The following is a 15,121-nucleotide window of genomic DNA, read 5'->3' on the forward strand; positions in this document are numbered from 1 at the left end:
TATTGTCTCAGTGGAAGTGCCAGCAGTTGTGGTGGCAGACTATTCAGTTGCAGTGCTGGCTGCTGTGGTTGTGGGTTCAGTAGAGGTGGCAGTGGTGGCTGTTGTGGTTGTAGTCTCAATGGAAATGTCTGCAGTTGTGGTGGCAGACAGTTCAGTTGCAGTGCTGGCTGTTGTTGTGGTTGTGGGTTCAGAAGTGGTAGTGGTGGATGATGGGGTTGTAGTCTCAGTGGAAGTGCCTACAGTTGTGATGGCAGACTATTCAGTTGCAGTGCTGGTTTTGTTGTGGTTATAGGTTCAGTAAAGGTGGCAGTGGTGGATGATGGGGTTGTAGTCTCAGTGGAAGTGCCTACAGTTGTGGTGGCAGACTGTTCAGTTGCAGTGCTGGCTGTTGTTGTGGTTGTGGGTTCAATAGATGTGGTAGTGGTGGCTGTTGTGGCTATTGTCTCAGTGGAAGTGCCAGCAGTTGTGGTGGCAGACTGTTCAGTTGCAGTGCTGGCTGTTGTTGTGGTTGTGGGTTCAGTAGATGTGGTAGTGGTGGATGATGGGGTTGTAGTCTCAGTGAAAGTGCCTACAGTTGTGGTGGCAGACTGTTCAGATGCAGTGCTTGCTGTAATTGTCACTGTAGGTTCAGTAGATGTGGTAGTGGTGGCTATCATGGTTATTGTCTCAGTGGAAGTGCCGGCAGTTGTGGTGGAAGACTGTTCAGTTGCAGTGCTGGCTGTTGTTGTGGTTGTGGGTTCAGTAGAGGTTGCAGTGGTGATTGTTATGGTTGTAGTCTCAGTAGCAGTGTCTGCAGTTGTGGTGGCAGACTGTTCAGTTGCAGTGCTTGCTGTTGTTGTGGTTGTGGGTTCAGAAGTGGTAGTGGTGGATGATGGGGTTGTAGTCTCAGTGGAAGTGTCCACAGTTGTGATGGCAGACTGTTCAGTTGCAGTGCTGGTTTTTGTTATGGTTGTGGGTTCAGTAGAGGTGGCAGTGGTGACTGCTGTGGTTGTAGTCTCAATGGAAGTGTCTGCAGTTGTGGTGGCAGACTGTTCAGTTGCAGTGCTGGTTTTTGTTGTGGTTGTGGGTTCAGTAGAGGTGGCAGTGGTGGGTGTTGTGGTTGTAGTCTCAATGGAAGTGCCAGCAGTTGTGGTGGCAGACTGTTCAGTTGCAGTGCTGGCTGTTGTTGTGGTTGTGGGTTCAGTAAAGGTGGTAGTGGGGGATGATGGGGTTGTAGTCTCAATGGAAGTGTCTGCAGAGGTGTTGGCATACTGTTCAGATGCAGTGCTGGCTGTTGTGGTTGTGGGTTCAGTAGAAGTGGTAGTGGTGGATGATGGGGCTGTAGTCTCAGTGGAAGTGCCTACAGTTGTGACGGCAGACTGTTCAGTTGCAGTGCTGGCTGTTGTTGTGGTTGTGGGTTCAGTAGAGGTGGCAGTGGTGGCTGTTGTGGTTGTAGTCTCAATGGAAGTGTCTGCAGTTGTGGTAGCAGACTGTTCAGTTGCAGTGCTGGCTGTTGTTCTGGTTGTGGCTTCAGTAGAGGTGGTAGTGGTGGTTGTTGTGGTTGTAGTCTCAATGGAAGTGCCAGCAGTTGTGGTGGCAGACTGTTCAGTTGCAGTGCTGGCTGTTGTTGTGGTTGTGGGTTCAGTAAAAGTGGTAGTGGTGGAAGATGGGGTTGTAGTCTCAGTGGAAGTGTCTGCAGTTGTGGTGGCAGACTGTTCAGTTGCAGTGTTGGCTGTTGTTGTGGTTGTGGGTTCACTAAAGGTGGCAGCGGTGGCCGTTGTGGTTGTAGTCTCAATGGAAGTGTCTGCAGTTGTGGTGGCAGACTGTTCAGTTGCAGTGCTTGCAGTGGTTGTCACTGTGGGTTTGATAGAAGTGGCAGTGGTGTCTGCTGTGGATGTATTCTCAGTGGAAGTGCCTGCAGTTGTGGTGGCAGACTGCTCAGTTACAGTGCTGGCTGTTGTGGTGGTGGAATTAGTAGAGGTGGTAGTGTTGGCTGTTGCGGTTGTAGTCTCAATGGAAGTTCCTGCAGTTGTGGTGGTAGACTGTTCAGTTGCAGTGCTTGCTGTGGTTGTCATTGCAGGTTCAGTAGATGTGGTAGTGGTGGCTGTTGTGGTTATTGTCTCAGTGGAAGTGCCAGCAGTTTTGGTGGAAGACTGTTCAGTTGCAGTGCTGGCTGTTGTTGTGGTTGTGGGTTCAGTAGAGGTTGCAGTGGTGGCTGTTATGGTTCTAGTCTCAGTAGCAATGTCTGCAGTTGTGGTGGCAGACTGTTCAGTTGCAGTGCTTGCTGTTGTTGTGGTTGTGGGTTCAGTAGAAATGGTATTGGTTGCTGTTATTGTTGTAGTCTCAGTGGAAGTGCCAGCAGTTGTGGTGGCAGGCTGTTCAGTTGTAGTGCTGGTTGCTGTTGTGGTTGTGGGCTCAGTAGAGGTGGCAGTGATGACTACTGTGTTTTTGGTCTCAGTAGCAGTGGCTACAGTTGTGGTGGCAGACTCTTTAGCTGCAGTGCTTATTGTGGTTGTCATTGTGGGTTCAGTATAAGTGGTAGTGGTGGCTGTTGTGGCTGTTGTCTCAGTGGAAGTGCCTGCAGTTGTGGTGGCAGACTGTTCAGTTACCATGCTGGTTGTTGTACTGCTGGGTTCAGTAGAAGTGGCAGTGGTGTCTGTTTTGTCTGTAATTCCATTGGAAGTACCTTCAGTTGCTGTGGCAGACTGTTCAGTTGTAGTGCTGGCTGTTGTTGTGGTTGTGCATTCAGTAGAGGTGGTAGTGGTGGCTGTTGTGGTTGTAGTCTGAGTGGAAGTGCCTATAGTTGTGGTAGTACTCTGTTTAGTTGCAGTGTTGGCTGTTGTTGTGGCTGTGGATTCAGTAGCGGTTGTGGTGGTGGCTGTTGTGGCTGTTGTCTCAGTGGAAGTGCCTGAAGTTGTAGTGGCAGACTGTTCAGTTGCAGTGCTGGCTGTTGTTCTGGTAATGGGTTCAGAAGAGGTGGTATTGTTGGCTGTTGTGGTTGTAGTCTCAGTGGAAGTGTCTACAGTTGTGGTGGCAGACTGTTCACATTCAGTGCTGGTCGTTGTTTTGGTTGTGGGTTCAGCAGAGGTGACAGTGGTGGCTTTTGTTGTTGTTGCCTCAGTGGAAGTACCTGCAGTTGTTGTGGTGAACTGTTCAGTTGCATTGCTTACTGTTGTTGTGGATGTGTATTCAGTGGAAGTGGTAGTGGAGGCTGTTTTGGTTGTAGCCTCTGTGGAAATTCCCGCTGTTGTTGTGGCTGTGGCTTCAGTTGAAACGGTGACTGGTGATACTGAAGTTGCAACTGAAGTGTTATTGGAGGTCATCGTGCTGGTAGGTTCTATAGAATTGCTTGCAGTGGTTCTTATAATAGTAGGTTTAGGTGAAGTGGATTTTGTGGTAGAATTTATTATAGTAGTGGTAACAGTAGGTTGAGAATCTGTAGATGAGGTTATTCCAGTGGCAGATGAGGGTGTTCCATGGCTTTGGGGAAACTGGATAACAACGGAGGCATTATTATTTTTCTCATTATATACCAGGTATACCATGAGTACTCCAATTGCTGTTGTTATCACACAGGCTAAGAGACAAGCCAGAAAGGTTTTCCATAGAGACCAGTCACAGAAAAAATTTCCTGTCACCTGGAATGGATTTAAGTAAAATTACTAAAGATGAAAATAAATATTTTATGAAAAATTAATGCCATTGTTCATCCTATTTATATTATGTTTTCTTCTAGTAACGTTATAATTACAAGTCTTACACTGAAGTATTTTGCCATTTTGTGTTGATATTTGTATATGATGTGTGATAGAGTCCAATTTCCCTCTTCTCCAGGTGGATATTCAGTTTTTCCAACACAATTTTTGAAAAGACTGTTCTTCATTGTGTGTTCTTGACATCTTTGTTGAAAAACCAATTGATCATAAATGTTTGGGTTTATTTCTGGACTCTCTGTCTTCTTCAATTGGTCTTTTTTTGTGTGTGCCAATACCATCCTGTTTTGATTACTACAGCTTTGTAGTAGATTTTGAAATAGATTACTTCACTGAAAGAATGTATAAATGAAACTAACTTTGCAAAAATTGTAACTGTGAGAAAATTATGATGGTGAAAGAGATCTGATCTAATCAACTCTCATCTTGCCTTTAACTTCCAAACTGTCCTTACTTGTTCCTAGACATAATAGCCCTTCCCCAAAACTAAACTGCCTTTGTAAAGCTAATGAAAGACCACCAGGTTAGGAGGATGAGAGAAGCCTGAATTCTAATCAGGTGTAGACATAAATGATTACCTGTCATTATTCTGGAGATCACAAGATTTACAACTTCCCCAATTACTCCTGCAGATTCTTTCACTATTGTAGCACCTAAGATTGGTCTTTTGAAATTCCTTTTCAGGTTTTTACATTTCTGATGACTGGTGGCAGCAACTGGTCTTCTGGCCCTACCCAGAATCAACTTCAGTGGCCACAAGGACCATTTCCCACACTCCTATGATTGTACCCCCAACCAGTCAGTAGCACCCATTCCCTAGCCACCTTTCCTTCTCCCAAACTACGTTTGAAAAACCCTAGCCTCCAAACTTTGAGGCAGGTGAATATGAGTAATAATAAAACTCTGGTCCCTCATTTTGCCAGCTCTACATGTGTGAAACTCTTTATTGCAAACCCCCTGTCTTGACAAATTGGTTCTATCTAAGCAGTGGGCAAGAAGAGCCCATTGAGCATAAAACAGGAAGATAAAAACTATTTTAAATAACAAATGCTGGGCCCAAATTTTAGTTTTTATTAGGAAAAACCTAGTACTTTTGTTTTCCTTAATGTTCAAAGAAATTTCCACTGATCTCTCATGCTTTCTTATTTACATGAATGTATCTTTCCAAATTAAAAAATAATAGATATCATCTTAGAAACTCTTTATACCTCCAAGGGTACATAAACCATCCAGCCAAGGTTGAAAACATATGAGATCAGAGCCAGGAGGGCTACAAGAAGGCCCACAGTTAGGCTCAGAGGCACGCAGGAAGGCAGAGAGAGACAGATCATCCACAGATTAGGGCCTGGGACCTCAACACATGACGTCATCTTCCACCTGAGCAAGGTTTACAGACAATGTCATTCACTGCCAATGTATTTGTTACCTAGTCAGTACTTCAAAAATAAAAGCCTCTAATTTTTGTTTTCTTTGACCCTCTCTAAAATCCTTATATGTTTTTGTCTTTCTATTAAGATCATTAACTCCTTAAACAAACATCCCCATAAATCTTCTACCTCTCCTATATTCCCTCTCAGTGACTTCACATTTTCAAAGGATTTCTCAAAAGAAAAATGTTAATGTTAATTGACTGAATGTTTTTCCTCCAAATATTGGATCAAGAGTATTTTCATGTGGATTATATCTTAATCCAGAAAACAGTGTTGTCCCAAGTATTACCTGATAATGTTGGAATTCTCTGTTTGAAAATTCTGAGTGTTCAAGGGTCGCTGGGCTGGTGCAGACACCAATTAAATTAGTACCAACATCACCAGATATTTCAGTTGATGTAGAGAACTGACATGCTGAATTGTGAGCTTCATTGTTTCTTGGACTCAGGAAAGGCTATAGGCAGAAAAGAATGGGAAAAAGCGTAAAACATATACCACCTATTGAGAAGTCTGGTTCCAGGCCAAACTTCTATATGTGACCTTTCAGATGCAACCATAGGCCACTGCAAAGCCTTCACCTGGAAAGCCTCAAAGAAGAAAGCTGCCCTCCCTGAAGATTTGGTGCAGCTGTGCATTGCAGTATCTGAAGGAAGCTGCAGTCAGGAAGCTGCATTGCATTTATGCACTGCAGTCTCTGAAGGAAGCTGCAGTCAGGAATTCAGCCTCCCCTTTCCCCACACCACCCTGGGCAATCATGCTGTTGAGCACATCTTCATTCCTTGCGTAGGAATTTCCATCTGGAGGCTTGCTTGTTTGGTACAGTGGGGTAGAAGCAGGGGTTGCCTCAGGAGAGATATTGTTCAAGCACTTATGTGCAGATCTCCTTATCTGGGGCATTGGAGACAATTTTCTCCACCCTGACTCAGTACTCAGTTCTTTCCCACTTCTAGGCCTTCTTCCTCTTTCTCCTTCTATCTCCCAGGTCCATAAAATGGCAGAAGCCCTTTATTCAGTGCTCCATTGGCAATGGGGTCATCCTGGTCTATGCTGATCCATTTAACTCTTGCCCAGTGCTGTTATGCGGAGAAAAAAAAATGGAACGTTATGGTGGCTGACACCGTTTCCTCTTTGACCTCTTGCTTATACTATTGCAATAAGTGAATAAGGGCTTAGTCATTACTTTTAGTTTGGCTCAAAGTCCTAATTGAACACCTGGACAGCTAGCAGCTCTCAGCACTTATCATATGACATAGTCACTGTGTTCCTGCCTGTATATCCAAGAGCTATGAAAGTATATGTGATCCATAAGCCATGGATAAGGAAGTTCACAGAAGTTTGATTCATAACAGCAAAAAAATGAAAACAACTCAACCGTTCATCAACAGGAAAATGGATAAATTATGGTTTGTTTATGCAAATGAAATATTTTACAATTATAGAGAAGAAACCAGTGATATAGATATGGTGATGAGCAACATAAGCCACACACGTAGGAGTACTGTACAACTCCAGTTATACAGAATTCAGGAAAATACAAAACTAAGCTGTGGCAACAGAAATAAGAGTGGTTACCTCTGAAAGGATGGGGTACTGACTGGCAGCAGCCTAGGGGGTCTTCTTGGATGTTGCAAATGTTCTGTATTTAGATTTAGGGGATGTCACAGGTGATCAGTGACTATCTGGGCCAGTGGCAGGGGTGGTAAAAATAATTTATCAAAACACTTGCAGGTAAAGAAAGGTAGATTTATCAGAGAAAGTTGCAAAATAAGTTGCAAGGAAACAGTGGGCAAGTTAGCAAGAGAGGAGTTGATGGCAAGGAGATAAATGCTTGCTGGGGATTTTGTAGGAAGGTGCCTGTGCTGTGTGCTGAAGAGGGATTTATGCAGTATTGATAATGCCAAGATTGCAGTGAGCTAACTTGCAGGTGTCTGGTGATCGGTTGGGCACAGGAAGATTGTGAGTTATTTGCATTGGACAGCTGTGTGTCCTGGACGATGAAGAATGGCAGACTTATAGCTTATCTGCTTTTGGTTTTTGCTTTACCTTGGTTCTGTCAGCCTGACTCCTTTTCCCTAAATAAGACTCTACAGGGGATGGTTCACAGGTATGTGTTTGATGTATATATGTACGTATATGTGTGTAAAAATTCATTAACCTGTTCACTTAAATACAAGTTTACTTTATGTGTATTTTACATAAAGCATATTGTACCTTAATTTTCAAAAATTCAAAATGAGTACACTAAACTATAGCATGAATGAACCTTAATATATGAAAATTTTTGAAAATCATGTAGGACATTGGAGAATCCCAAAATGTAATGCAGAGTGGGATGAAACAATCTGACTATATTACAAATTTAAGAATCAACAACTTCACTGAAGTGGATGGAGTAAAAAGGTGCTGACTAAAGGAACTTTGGGAATAAGTGGAGTCTGTCACACTAAACGCAAAAAACTGGACACAGCATTGAATTACAGTTGATGAAGTTGTTACCTACAGGGGAACAGTTCCATACATGCATTCTGGAATGAAATAATTAAGCAAACGGATGGAGGATGGCAGTGTGGAAGTTAGGTTTCTCCCTATTAGAGTAGAAGTTTACGGATAAGCAAGATAAGAAAGTATAAACCAAAAATAAAATTCTAAGCTGCCCAACCAAATGAACAGACTCACCTCTTGGCCAACGGGATCCCAAAGAACCCTGAAAAACTACTTCAAGCCACCAAAGGAAGGGCAGGTCACACACACTTCATTATTCCCTCCTCCCTTTGGAATTTAGGCACAACTGACCAGAATTAACATTAAAATAGAGATCATAGACTAACAAAACAGACTCTTTGCAGCAATGAGATACTGAAAAACTACTTCAAGCCACCAAAGGAAGGGCAGGTCAGACACACTTCATTATTCCCTCCTCCCTTTGGAATTTAGGCACAACTGACCAGAATTAACATTAAAATAGAGATCATAGACTAACAAAACAGACTCTTTGCAGCAATGAGATACCCAGCTCCAACCTGACCTTGGTTTAGTGTCACATGACAGACAGCACGCACTGATGGAAATACAAGAATTTTACCCCAAAATGTATTTCTTTGACATATTTTGAAATGGCCCTGCAAAGCCATTTCTTGTGGAGTAAATTTGTGCTCTGTAGAAAAATCCTCTTCCTTTTCCAGGTGTTTTTCTGATTTGGGAGAGATTTAACTGAGCCTGACACCTTTTAAAGTCAGATAACAGTCATTTACCATGTATTCTCCCTAAAGTCTGCCACCCGGAAGCTTCATCTACATCAGAATCTTGGCTCTCACAATCTTTCTTATCTTAACTCAAGCCCTTCTTTCTGCTGATTTCCACTCTAGGGAAAGATCAACGCTTTCAACCAATTGCCAGTCAGGAATCCTTTGAATCCACTTATGACCAGTGTGTCCACTGCTCCCCCACCCTGCCCACTTTGAGATGCCCTGACTGTCCGGGCCAAAACAATGTGTACCTTACATGTATTCATTGACATCTTTGCCTGTAACTTCTTACTCCATAAAATGTATAAAACCAAAAACTGTAACACAACCACCTTGGGCACATGTTCTCTGGACTTCTTGAGGCCATGTCACGGGCCATGGTCACTCATATTTGGTTCAGAAGAAACCTTTTTGAATACTTTACAGTTTGGCTTTTTTCATCAGTGGAAGGTAGAATGATCCATGGATCATTACAGTTGGAGACTGGATGAATTATAGTTGGAGATATCAGTATAAATTCATGTTCAGCTTAATAACAACACTGATAGTTACATACAGAAATATTTATAGATATGTTTATATGCATGGGTTAGTACACTCACATATGTCTCCTTGCTTTGTCAGCCAAGAGGACCCAGAATCAACAAAATGCCAGTAGCAACAAGCACACCCAGCATCCAAATCTTGGTTTTTAAATACCATTTGAAATAAAAGGACCCAGGGATCCTTGGAGAAATGACTGATTCTAGTGCTAGAGCAGGAAATAGATAAGATGAGCCTGAATATCTTGTAGTATCGGAAAGTAAGAAAGTCTCCACTCTCCTTTAGAAAAACCCACAGCTGGGTGCGGTGGCTCACACCTGTAAACCCAACACTTTGGGAGGCCAAGGCAGATGGATCATGAGGTCAGGAGATCGAGACCATCCTGGATAACATGATGAAACCCCATCTCTACTTTTTTAATGGCGTGAACCCAGGAGGCAGAGCTTGCAGTGAGCCGAGATCATACCACTGCACTCCAGCCTGGGCGACAGGGCAAGACTCCATCTCAAAAAAAAAAAAAAAAAAGGAAAAAAAGAAAAACCCACAATGATGGGGTATGTCAAACATACACAGGAACCAACTGAAAGAGATCCCAATGGTCAAAGCTAGAAAAGTGGAGCAAATAATTAATTAAAGTCATATTAGATTATAAGCCAAATAAAAAATGAATATCTATGAGTTCATACTGATATAAATAAATGACTAAATCAATAAATAGGGGAGAAGAGACAAGTAGCCTATGCAAAATAATTCCAAATGATTTATCTAGATTATCTACTCTCAGGGAACATAATTCCCTACATTTTAAGTGTGGGCCGCACTTTAGTGACTTTCGTCCAAACAATATAGTACAGAAAGGGGGAGAGGTGAGCAACTTTACAGTGAAGAAACCTGGCAAACCACTGCCTTGACCAGGTTAATATCAACAGTGCTAAATCACATTGTTAGTATGTACCCTTGATAAGATGGGATAAGAATGGCACTTTAACTCTGTGGTCTGCCCTAAAGAAATCAACAACCCCTGTCTAATCATGAGAAAAACATCAGGCAAATCCTAACATAGAGAAATTTTGCAAAATCCCTGACCAGTACTCCTCAAAACTGTCAAGGTCATCAAAAGCAAGGAAAATCTGAGAAATGATTACAGCCAAGAGAAGGCTAATGTACATTTTCTGGTTACATTATTCAGGTTGTAATACCCAGGATTTCCAAGACAACAAAGACTAGTAACCTCTGTCCATACTCCACTAACTAACATTCCCTATATAAGACTGGATCCTGTGACCTCAGCATTATGAATAGTATCTAATACTCAACAGAACTTAACAGTTTATGGAAAAACTATGGAAGACGCATCATTTAGTGATTACTCAACATACATTTTCTGGTTTCTTTTTGTTCTTTCTAACCTCACAGATTGTATGCTGTCGTTGGCTAAAGACACCACAGATTTGTTTGAATTTATGTACAAATATAAAAAGCATTAGAAGCTGGAAAATGTTTGGGTGCGACCCTATTCAACACAGTCTTTATGGAGTGGGTAGTACAAGGGATAAAGGGAGTGGTATTGAGACAATATAAACAGAAGACTCCAGCCGGGCACGGTGGCTCACACTTGTAATCCCAGCACTTTGAGAGGCCAAGGTGGGTGGATCACCTGAAGTCAGGAGTTCAAGATCAGCCTGGTTAACATGGCGAAAACCCGTCCCTACTAAAAATATAAAAATTAGCCGAGTGTGGTGGCGGACACCTGTAATCCCAGCTACTCTGGAGGTGGAGACAGGGGAATCACTTGAACACGGGAGGCAGAGGTTGCAATGAGCCGAGTTCATGCCACTGCACTCCAGCCTAGGCAACAGAGTGAGACTCTGTCTCCAAAAAAAAAAAGAAGAAGATGACTCCATCCATGTTTGGTACATGGGTGCCTACTTAAAAATTTTTTACAGTAAATGTATTAAAAATGTGGGTTCAAATGTGAAACATTTTGGGCATTAGGTTTTCCTTAAAGGGAGGTTGAAGGAAAAAATAATCTCAGAAACAGTTTTAAGAAAAAGGAGCGGCTGGGCGCAGTGGCTCATGCCTGTAATCCCAGCACTCTGGGATGCCTAGGCGGGAGGATCACTAGGTCAGGAGATTGAGACCATCCTGGCTAACATGGTGAAACCCTGTCTCTACTAAAAATACAAAAAAAATTAGCCAGGCATGGTGGTGGGCGGCTGTAGTCCCAGCTACTGGGGAGGGTGAGGCAGAAGAACGGCATGAACCTGGGAGGCAGAGCTTGCAGTGAGCCGAGATTGCGCCACCGCACTCCAGCCTGGGCAACAGAGCGAGGCTCCATCTCAAAAAAAAAAAAAAAAAGAAAAGAAAAGAAAAAGAAGAGAAATCTGTGTTAGATATTCAAAGGACTATAAATTGGTCCATGTAAATTTGTTAGAATTGAAAAATATTACAGAATTATCTAGAACTTTTTTCTAATAGGACAGTAAGAATATTATTTAAATACACTCTCCTGGCCAGGTGCAGTGGCTCACGCCTGTAATCCTAGCACTTTGGGAGGCTGAGGCGGATGGATCACCGGAGGTCAAGAGTTCAAGAACAGCCTGGTCAATATGGTGAAATCCTGTCTCTACCCAAACTACACAATTAGCTGGGTGTGGTGGCACGCTCCTATAATCCTAGCTACTTGGGAGGCTGAGGCAGAAGAATCTCTTAAACCTGGGAGGTGGAGTTTGCAGTGAGCCGAGATAGTGCCACTGCACTGCAGTCTGGGCAACAAGAGTGAAACTCCATCTCCAAAAATAAAAAATATAAAATATAAATAAATAAAATAAATATACTTTCTTGACCTTCTTGATTAAATACCCAATTTTAAATGGATTTTTAAAAAACTGTTGACAGATCAATTAATCTCTAAATTCTATTAAAACAATCAAACCACATGTGTATGTGCAGACACTACTCAGTGAAAGACTATGCATAAGAATAAAAGAGAGTTTAATTGTGATTAAATAGTCAAGAAGGAATACATCTGGGTGTAAAGACTTAGCCAGATTCTAATTTTTCTTAAGGTACAATAGCATGACAACATTTTTTTTAATAGCTATTCAGTGATATCAAATAAGATAAAATCTGATATACACAGGTACTGTAACAAAATTCCATCTGTTTTTCAATCAGAAACTTTGAGAAAAATAACGAAGATTTATCTTTTATAAAAGCTTCAATTATTCTTCAGCAATCTAGTATACTGAGGGTGATGAACTTAGATTTTGTTGTTGTTGAACTTTTATAATTAAGTTAAACCTCACTTTCCAAACCAGCTTGCCTGAATTTTTTAAAAATTCTTTAAAGGAAGGGAGATAGTGGGTACCTATACCAAGAATGGAGAACCTACTACACTGGAGCTTTGGGGGTAATATAATTCGTGCTATCTCAGTTTCTCCTGTCAGTCTCTAAAGTTAAAAATTAAAGTTAAAAGTTGTCTCTAAAGTTAAAAATTGATCAGTTAGGGAGCTGTGAATTATACTTAATTAGCTTTTGGCAGCAGCCAATAATCTCCATCATGCATCTGATATGCATTAGCTATAGTCACGGAGTAAAATTTTAAATTCCCTCTTCACAGATTTAAAGAGATTAATTTACCAATTTTTGTTTCCTAAGAGGGAAAAACAAACTCCTACATTTTATTTTTTAGTGGCCTTCAATTTCCATTCAGTCCATTGATCAAAATGGCCCTCAATGAAAAAAATTTTTTTTCTATCACTATGTCCAAGTATACAGATATAAGTGAAATATTCAGTCAGTGTTAAAATACATAACCTTTATTTGAAAACAGCATTGTTTAGGAAAACACTCAAGATGACTAACTGATTCCTTACTATTACCAAAGAAATCTTTTTATTTGAGTATGTTGACACTGTGAAGACACAGTGACAGATTTGCAGGGCTAGACAGACCACAAAGATTATCTTCAGGGTAGAGGGGTCCTGATCTAGAATCAAGGGAAAATTTTCTCTGCCTTATAACTTCCTTGTTAGTGCATGGAGAGAAAAATATTTTCCTCACAAAACATTAACTATCCATTCAAACCTACACTGATTTCATTCAGCTCCTTTCCATTTCTCCAATATCAAGGACTCTAGTTAGACATGAAGAGTTATATAAAATGCAATCAAAAAACATACAGAGCTAAATTGTTTCTTCTAAAAACCTAAACAATAAACAAGGTTGCATGTAATTGAACTCTAAAATTTTACCTAAATACAATTCTTTACCAAAAAAGAAATTCATAAGTACTTAAGTAGAGGCTAGTCTAAAGGTTTTGCTAGATAATTTGCTTCCTAGGCCTCAACTTTACTTACAAGATTCACTTCTGACTCCCAAAGATATGTAGAAATATCTGGGTTCTGACAAATCTAGATATTATACTAACAATCTTGGCAGTTAACACAAAAATCTACACATCACATTTTAAAAATTTAATTTGCTAATGCAATCAAACCCACATTTGTTGTCTTATGCTTAAATTATAGTATCTGTAAAGTATTAAGCATATCATTAAATTGTTACCCCCCCCAAATTGCTAATGTCTTAGATCAGTGATTATTTAAAATAAGTTTCTCTGCTATGCATGTACTGATATGCAGAAAAAAATTCAAGTTTTCTAATTAATAAGTTGTAACAGAGTAGCTAAAAATGGGCTTCCACAGAAAACTTTGAGAATTCCATTTTAGGAAAAACTATGTTAAAATTTTTAAAAATTAGGAGTTTCATAAATATTGAAAATAAGACTCTGGACTATGAGAATATATCACAGTGGTGCCACTAATACTTACTGGCTGGTATCCAGAGTGTTCAATGTTCACTATATATTTCCCACGTTTTCTGTCCATTCTTGAACTGCCAATATCACAAGCTTAACTCCAGAAACATTTTTCAGCCTCTTCATTGCCCTTTATACCTGCAATCTTGAGAAATAATTGAGTTGATTAATAGTAAATCAACTATGAGACATCAGTGACAGTGTGGATTAGACTAAATAATAAATAATTATTCTTTATATGGGATCCACCCACCTTTACACCTGGAGTATTAAGTAATCACGTAAAGGCACAAGAAAATCAATACCACCTTTGTGACTACACTCTCAATACTCCTCCCCAAGCAGCCTGCTTAGTAGAAAGAAACTGCAATCAGATGCATTTTTCCTTCTCTCACCTGTCACATCATTTCTCAGGACTCTTCCTTCTGACCTCAAGAACAGCCCAAGACAGGAATAGAATTCTGCTATAAGTGAATGTTTCTGTTGCTTCTTTTCTAACCACACGTGACTGTCTTTTCCTCCAATAAGAGGAAACAACTTTCAGAGGAAACAACTTTTAGATGCTCACTACCCACTGCTCATCAAGTCTTGACCTTCTTGGGGACCTTTCCATGCTCTACAACTTTTCCAGTCTGTTCTCTTTCTCTCTCTCTCTCTATCTCTCTCCGCTTCTGAAAAAAATTAATATGACATGGCTTAGCCTTCCTCAAGCCTCAATATACCACAGACAGTTAATCTGATGAACAAATCTCTGCACATGTATTCACCAGGGTGCCTTTTACTTCCCATCGTGTGGGCTCCAATTAGCATGGCCACCCAAGCGATTACTTCTGATTGTGCTTATGATTTAATAACAGGACATGTGCGCAAACAAGACTCCTTCAACTTTTGCAAATTATACTCCAAGGCAAAGGCTTTTTTCTTATCTGTTGAAATATCTTTGGCAGGAGCTAAAAGACAATTGGCAAAAGTTAAAAGATTATTTTTAACCTCTGAAATGAAAAAAAAAAAATACCGATCACTTCCCAAATACATGTATCTAGGGAATCTGAAATAAAATTGATGCAGAAAGTTGTTGGTGAAGAATGGTGCTTAATAACCTAAAAGACTAAAAATATCTCTTAAGTAGTAATTAATCCACAGATTATTTCTTGCAAATGACGCAGCAAAGACAAAGTAGTTGTACCCTTTTGTGGAAAATGTCTCATGATCAGACATCTATCAGGCTTCAAAGATAAGAACCATCTGATAACAGAGTTGCAAGAGATCTGAGAGATCTTGTAGCTCAGCCATGTCATTTTAAGGTAGAGGAAATTTGTAACCAGAGAGAGGAAGTGGTAAAAAGTCAGTTATGTGGTGGAAGCTGGCTTTTTGCAGTCTAATATCTTC

This window comes from Macaca nemestrina, chromosome 19 (genome assembly GCF_043159975.1).
Source record: "Macaca nemestrina isolate mMacNem1 chromosome 19, mMacNem.hap1, whole genome shotgun sequence".
Classification (NCBI taxonomy): Eukaryota; Metazoa; Chordata; class Mammalia; order Primates; family Cercopithecidae; genus Macaca; species Macaca nemestrina.